Genomic DNA, 8,556 nt, shown 5'->3' on the forward strand with positions numbered 1-8,556 from the left:
CATAGATTAGTTTCAATATGTTTCAAAGCATATAAGTCCTACCTGGAAAGGGTCACAGGAAACGTAGTCTATGAAACAGCAATAAAAAGGTAACTAGAAGAAAACCCATATATTTGATTATTTTGAAATATATTCCCAAGCCCATTCAAGGATACCAAAAAGCAACCTCTGAATTTCTTACGGGTCAAAGAGAAACTCACAATACAAATGTTAAACTATTTTAACGGAATGGTGATAAAAGTACAATATATCAAAATTTGTGGGATGCAGTTACAATCACTCCTGGAGGGAAGTTTAGAGTCTAAAATGCATATACAAGAAAATATACATATATATGGTGTGTTTGTGGCATATATGGAAGCTCTGTATTGTCTTTGCAATTTTTCTGTAAATCTAAAACCGTCCCAAATTAAAGTATAAAAGCTTATTTTTAAAATTAGTGAAAAGGAAAGTCACAGAGGTGAGAAAAAATTAATCTATATCACTGATGAGGGACTTAGTCAGGGTCCTGCTGGAAGACAGAAGTCACACCAGTGATTTGACCAGAGAGAAATTAATAGAAGGGATTGCACATTAGGTACAAAGGTGTTAACAAGGTCACTTGTTAACAAGGTTAAAATAAAAACCTCTGAAGTATGTCAAGGTGGTAACTTCAGGAAGCAGAGGACCAGAGCGAAGCAGGTGGAATTATGAACATTTGGGAAGTCGGAGGAGGGATGCCAAAGAGCTGCAACTCAGGCTTTCGAGGAGGGGGCGCTGGCCGTCGGAGCTGGTGTCTCCCACCAAGAGGAGGGTCCCAGCAGGGCGAGACCCAAACCCAGAGGATGGGGTGCCGGCCAGCCACTGGCCCGAGCGGCAGCAACAGGATGAAGTGGACTTTGTGCTCGCTGGAGAAACTGCAGACTGGATTCAGCTGCTGCTTCAGGAAAAACACGGGGCATCGTGGCCCAGGGAGCTGCCAGCTGCCGGCAGGAAGCAGAGACGAAGAAGCAGCTTCCTTCTCTGCTTCGCTTTCTGTCTACCTCCAGTGCGCTCTCCTGACGGATCCCACTGGTCCCTGCCTCACGACGCCGGCCGTGAAGGCTGTTTAGATCGATGGTTCAAGGCAAAGGCTTATGGGCACAGGCAAAACCTTCCTCACTGGCATCTCTTTATTCAGCCTCCATCCACAGGTTTCTACACACATTTGAGCTTCCATATAACAAAAGCAAGTCAGACAAAAACCTAACTCTCCACTTCTGCCTGATACGATGCGACTATCTTTCATACGAGAGTGGAACTGTCTCACCATCAACAGACAAATGGATAAGGAAGATGTGGTGTATACATACTCAGTGGAATGCTGCTGCTGCTGCCGCTGAGTCGCTTCAGTCGTGTCCGACTCTGTGCGACCCCAGAGACGGCAGCCCACCAGGCTCCCCCGTCCCTGGGATTCTCCAGCAAGAACACTGGAGTGGGCTGCCATTTCCTTCTCCAATGCTACTCAGCCATAAAAAAGAAGGAAATGATGCCATTTGCAGCAGCATGGACGGACCCAGAGACTATGATTCTAAGTGAAGTGAGTCAGAGAGAGGAGGCAGATGTCACTTGATGTCACTTATAATCACCTCAGACACGAGGATGACGCCACCCTCATGGCAGAAAGTGAAGAGGAACTCAGAAGCCTCTTGATGAAAGTGAAAGAGGAGAGTGAAAAAGTTGGCTTAAAGCTCAACATTCAGAAAACGAGGATCATGGCATCCGGTCCCATCACTTCATGGGAAATAGATGGGGAAACAGTGGAAACAGTGTCAGACTTTATTTCTGGGGGCTCCAAGATCACTGCAGATGGTGACTGCAGCCATGAAATTAAAAGACGCTTACTCCTTGGAAGGAAAGTGATGACCAACTTAGCACATTCAAAAGCAGAGACGTTACTTTGCCAACAAAGGTCCGTCTAGTCAAGGCTATGGTTTTTCCAGTGGTCAAGTACGGATGTGAGAGTTGGACTGTGAAGAAGGCTGAGCGCCGAAGAATTGATGCTTTTGAACTGTGGTGTTGGAGAAGACTCTTGAGAGTCCCTTGGACTGCAAGGAGATCCAACCAGTCCATTCTGAAGGAGATCAGCCCTGGGATTTCTTTGGAGGGAATGATGCTGAAGCTGAAACTCCAGTACTTTGGCCACCTCATGCGAAGAGTTGACTCATTGGAAAAGACTGTGATGCTGGGAGGGATTGGGGGCAGGAGGAGAAGGGGACGACAGAGGATGAGATGGCTGGATGGCATCACTGACTCCATGGACGTGAGCCTCAGTGAACTCCGGGAGTTGGTGCTGGACAGGGAGGCCTGGCGTGCTGCGATTCATGGGGTCGCAAAGAGTCGGACACAACTGAGCGACTGATCTGATCTGATCTGATACGTGGAATCTAAAAAACAAATGATACAAATGAATTTATTTACATAACAGAAATGGACTCACAGACATAGAAAACTAATTTATAGTTACTAAAGTGGAAAGGTGGGGAGGGATACGTTAGGAATTTGGGATTAACAGATACTACTACACATAAAATAGATGGACGAGGACCTGCTGCATAGCGCAGAGAGCTATATTCAATGTCTTGTAATAACCTATAATGGAAAATAATCTGAAAAAGAATATACATATATGTATATGCTGAATCAGTTTTCTAATACCTGAAATATTGTAAATCAACTATACTTACATTTTAAAAAATAAGGGAAAAAAAAAAGAGCGAGACTGTCTTCTCCCCAAATAGAGAAAGTACAAAGTCCTACCAGTGATGGTGTCCATTTCTGGGCTAGGTTAATTACTTTTCCTGTTCTGCCTCCTTCTGTCTGAATATTCTTTCAGCTGAAACTAAATTGCGAAATTAACTTCCAACACAACTGTATTGAAAGTCATAAGGGAAGTGAGGAAATAGAAGAAGAGCTGGGTACAAATATGTGCATACTTTACAGGCAGGCGGAGATGTGAATTGTTACTGTGCTTGTTTCTGTAACAGTCAGAAGGGGTTTCCTTTGCCTCCAGCAGCATCTCAGCTGGTCGAGGTTTGTCTAGTGGGGTGACTTATACCTGCATTCCTGAAGGGCACTAACTCTCAAGTGTCCTCCTGTCCATCTGTCTGTATCTACTATCTATCTATCCATCTCATCTATCTCTCTATCATCTACCCATCTATCTGTCTATCTCTATCATCTGTCTGTCTGTCCATCTGTCTGTCTGTCTGTCTTTGGTGACTACAACTTTCCGTGAACTTTGCTACTGCTAGTAGAAATACTAACATGCTCGTGCCCTGGGGAGAAGCCTCTGGGTTCTCAACATAGTTCTTCCTGCCCTCAACCTCAATGTGAAGCAATGACTCACCTCCTCTTTGGTATTAGGGCTTCCCCACCCCAGTTGGCTCTGATTGGTTGGTATCAGGAGGCCCAGATTTAAGCGGCAGGCTCATCTTCCACATCAAAGAGCCACTGATGTTCTCCCCGAGGGGTCTTCCTCTCTCCGCCCCCCACCCCACCCCGAGAACCCACCTTCCAAGCGTCAGAGCTCAGAGATGTGGGCAGAGTTAGAACTGACGTGAGGCGTTGTTGGAGGGCCTCTCCCAGCTCCCCACTTTGGTTCCTGGCCGCCTGTGGTCAGGCTGTGGGGGAGACATGTTTGTCTCTCATCCTCTGTGCATCTGATATCGAGTGCCTTCTCTGCGCTGGACGGGCCTCAGAGACATGTGTCCACCAGGAATACAGATATGATCTGTGTCCTCTCTGAGTCCATCCCTGGGCTCTTCTTCAGATCTCCTTGTCACCAAGCTCCCAATCCTTTTCTTCCCAAGCCCTTGACCATCTGGCCAAACCAGTAGCAACCGCTTGAGAATCAGTGTAGGTCTATGCAATGGAGGACTATTCAGTCATTTTTTGAAAAATGAAATACTGATACATGCTTCAGTATGGATGAATCTTGCCAACAGTATGAAAAGTGAGACAAGTCAATGACCAAAGACCGTCGTATGATTCCATTGATCTAAAACGTCTGGGACAGGGAAACCAGGGAGACCAAAAGTAGATCAGTGGCTCCCTAGGGCTGGGGATGTGAGAATTGGACCATAAAGAAGGCTGAGCACCAAAGAATTGATCCTTTCAAATTGTGATGCTGGAGAAGACTCTTGAGAGTCCCCTGGACTACAAGGAGATCAAACTAGTCAATCAGAAAGGAAGTCAAGCCTGAATATTCATTGGAAGGACATACTTTGGCCTCCTGATGCGAAGAGCTGACTCATTGGAAAAGACCCTGATGCTGGGAAAGATTGAAGGTAGAAGAAGAAGAGGATGAGATGATTAGATAGCATCACCGATTCAATGGACATGAATTTGACTGAACTCTGGGACACAGGCGAGGACAGGGAAGCTGGGCGTGCTGCAGTCCACGGGGTTGCAGAGTCCGACGCAACTGAACAGCAAAGGCTGAGGCAGAGGTTGGGAGAGAGTGCAGGGCAATAGCTAATAGGCTCAAGGTTGCTTTTTCTTCGTTTTGAGGTGGGGTTTCCGGGGTCTTTTTGAGGTGTGCGGGCTTAAATGCCCATGGAATCTTGGTTCCCTGACCAGGGATTGTGCCTGCGTCCCTTGCATTGCCGAGTGGATTCCTAACCACTGGAAAGAAAAGTGAAAGTGAAAGTCAGGTCGCTCAGTCGTGTCCAACTCTTTGGGACCCTGTGGACTGTAGCCCCCTGAGGCTCCTCCATCCATGGAATTTTCCAGGCAAGAGTACTAGAGTGAGTTGCCATTTCCTTCTCCAGAGGCTCTTCCTCATCCAGGGATCAAACCCGGGTCTCCCACATTGCAAGCAGATGCTTTTACCCTCTGAGCCACGAGGGAAGCTCCTAACCCCTGCACCACTGGGGAAGTCCCTGGGGTTGTATTTAAGGAGGCTGAAATGTTCTAAGGGGCTTCCCTGGTGGCTCACACGGCAAAGAATCTGCTTGTAATGCAGGAGACCCACGCTCCATCCCTGGGTCGGAAAGATCCTCTGGAGAAGGAAATGGTGACCCACTCCAGTATTCTTTTCTGGGAAATCTCATGGACAGGGGAGCCTGCTGGGCTACAGTCCATGGAGTTGCAAAGAGTTGGACACGACTGAGCGACTAATACTTTCCTTTCACCGGACATGTATCGTCATCAGAATGGGGGGATGAACTGGGGCGTGTTCACACAAAGGACTACTCACCACAGTGAAGAGAAGCGAACTCGAGTATGTACAGAAACACGGCTGAGTCACAGGGACAAAGTGAATGAACCGCTTGTCAGGTTCTGACCCTTGACCTGGCCCTGGTTATGTAGGTCCTGGTGCCACAGTTTTGCAGTAAGCTGCCCCTTCATGTCTGATGCGTGATCCTGTAGGTCAGATTTCACAAAAAGTTTTAATTTTTAAAAAGTGAATTACAGGTCATGAAAAAGTGATACCTACTAGTCCCAGGCATCATGTTATTTCACCATAAATATGTCCTTTTTTTTTTTTTTTTTTTTTAGTCTGTAGCTGTACTGTGTGACTTACAGGGGACTAGATCCTTGACCAGGGATCAGAGCCGTGCCCATAGCAATGAAAATGTCAAGTCCTCACCACTGGACCGTCGCCCGGGAATTTCTTGTTGGTGTTTTTATACAGAATCACGGTAATGGGGTCACATGCTGGTGTAACAACTCTTCACCAATATCTAACATCTGGTCAGTGTTCATGTTTGCTGATTATCTGATAAATGTTGTCATGTGTTTAATTTGCTGGAGAGATGATCCGAGTATTTGGTTCCCTGTCTCTTACACCTCCTTTTTTTTTTCTTACACCTCTTTCTGTGCTGTGCCTGCCGCTTTCTCCCTAGCCGTCTAGTTGTTGAAGACACAGATCGTGTTTCTGCAGCCCGTCCGCATCCTGGATCTGGCTGACCCGACCCCCTGGCGTCATTCACATGTCCTGCTTTCCTCTGCGTGTTCTGAAAACTGGCAGGTGGCACTCAGCCTTGGTCAGACGAAGGCCTGACTTGTCAGCGAGGCTGCTTCACGAGTGGTGCTATGAGCGCCCCAGCACATGATGAGACAGGAAGGGCCACAATGGACGCTTCTCTCTCAGCGCTTGCATTGACTGCCGGCCTTGGCTATGGGCGGCCTGACCTACTCATACAAAAATCCCCCCGGCTTTCACGGGATAACTTTACCTGCCCGGAATGATCGTAACTGAGGTCTGTTCCTCACTAAGGATTGCAAATCAGGGATCATCCAATTCTAGTTTTCCTTCTGCCTCTGTTTTCTGGAATTCTCCTGAAGGAAGAACTTTCTTCATCGACTCTTTTTAAGTTTTTATTTATTTACTTTTGGCTGTGCTGGGTCTTCACTGCTCTGCAGGCTTTCCTCCAGCTGCAGTGAGCGGAGGCCACTCTCTGCTGTGCTGCTCGGGCTTCTCGCTGCGGTGGTGTCTCTTGCTTGCGGAGCACAGGCTCTGGGGCACACGGGCTTCAGTTGTGGTTCCCGGGCTCTTGAGCATGGGCTCAAATAGCTGTGCTGCAAGGGCTTAGCTGCTCCGGGGCACGTGGCGTCTTCGCGGACCAGGGGCCGAACCTGTATCTCCTGCATTGGCAAGCAGATTCTTTACCACTGAGCCACCAGGGGAGCCCCTTCCTCAGCTCTTGGGTTACCCTGAGAGGCAGAATAAGTGCTGTATCCTTTCTCTCTTTATTTTATTTTTTAATATAAATTTATTTACTTTAATTGGAGGCTAATTACTTTACAATATTGTATTGGTTTTGCCATACATCAACATGAATCTGCCACAGGTATACACGTGTTTCCCATTCTGAACCTCCCTCCCACCTCCCTCCCCATACACTCTTTCTCTTTATTAGTTCAGTTCAGTTGCTCAGTCGTGTCCGACTCTTTGTGACACCATGAACCGCGATGGAATAATGAACTGGTGCTCTGCCAACTTCCAAAGGGATTTTTTTTTTTTAAGTCAGGGATTTAAAAAAAATATTATCAATAGGACCTCCTGAATTTGAATGCATTTGATGTCTTTCAGTGAATGGCCTTCATTATGTATTTGATTCTCAAGATTTTCCACGCCTGGCCAGCAGGAAGCCAAATTTCTGGCAGGGCCACCGCTATCCCCCTCCAACCCTGTCCAGACGCTGTGGGCAGAGGCCTCTCTCCGAGCTTCCAGAGACCCCCATCTCTGCCTCTATCTTCCACGTCTGGAAGACCCTGGCCTCCCCACATCTCCCTGTATCTGTCCTGCATGTCTCTAATAAGGACACTTGTCACTGGATTTAGAAAATCCGGGATGATCTCGTCTCAAGATAGCTAATTACATCTGCAAAGACCCTGTTTTGCAAATAAGGTCGCAGTTTGCAGACTTTGGAGTTTGACGTGATGGTGCTTTCAGGGCCACCATTCAGCCTGCTGTAAATCCTAACTTGGAAACTGGTTCAGGGAAGAGGGAGGGGAACTGGGATTGATATTTGGCCAGGCTGTGGCTGAAAGCGATGAAAATCCAGCCTTCTTAGCAGATGTGACAAAAAGGGCCATGTGTGTGCTGTGCTAAGTCGTTTCAGTCATGTCTGACTCTGCGAACCCGCCAGGCTTCTCTTCTCTGTCCATGGGATTCTCCAGGCAAGAATACTGGAGTGGGCTGCTATGTCCTCCTCCAGGGGATCTTCCTTACCCAGGGATCAAACCCGAGTATCTTACATCTCCTGTATTGAAAGGCGGGTTCTTTACCACTAGCACCACTTGGGACGCCCAGTAGGGGCCATCAGTTCAGTCCAGCCACTCAGTCGTGTCTGACTCTCTGTGACCCCATGGACTGCAGCACACCAGGCCCCTCTGTCCAACACCAACTCCCGGAGCTTACTCAGACTCATGTCGATTGAGTCAGTGATGGCATCCAACCATCTCATCCTCTGTCCGCCCCTTCTCCTCCCGCCTTCAATCTTTCCCAGCCTCAGGGTCTTTTCAAATGAGTCAGTTCTTCACATCAGGTGGCCAAAGTATTGGAGTTTCAGCTTCAACATCAGTCCTTCCAATGAACACTCAGGACTGATTTCCTTTGGGATGGACTGGTTGGATCTCCTTGCAGTCCAAGGGACTCTCAAGAGTCTTCTCCATCACCACAGTTCAAAAGCATCAATGCTTCGGCGCTCAGCTTTCTTTAGAGTCCAACTCGCACATCCATACATGACCACTGGAAAAACCATAGTGTTGACTAGACGGACCTTTGTTGGCGAAGTAACGTCTCTGCTTTTTAATGTGCTGTCTAGGTTGTCATAACTTTTCTCCCAGGGAGTAAGCATCTTTTAATTTCATGGCTGCAGTCACCATGCAGTGATTTTGGAGCCCAAAAAAATAAGGTCTGACACTGTTTCCACTGTTTCCCCATCTATTTGCCGTGAAGTGATGGGACCGGATGCCATGATCTTTGTTTTCTGAACGTTGAGCTTTAAGCCAACTTTTCACTCTCCTCTTTCACTTTCATCAGAGGCTGTTTAGTTCTTCACTTTCTGCCATAAGGGTGGCATCATC

Source organism: Bos grunniens, chromosome 11, assembly GCF_055505025.1.
Source record: "Bos grunniens cultivar Pamir isolate PY7600 chromosome 11, Bosgru_T2T1.0, whole genome shotgun sequence".
NCBI lineage: Eukaryota > Metazoa > Chordata > Mammalia > Artiodactyla > Bovidae > Bos > Bos grunniens.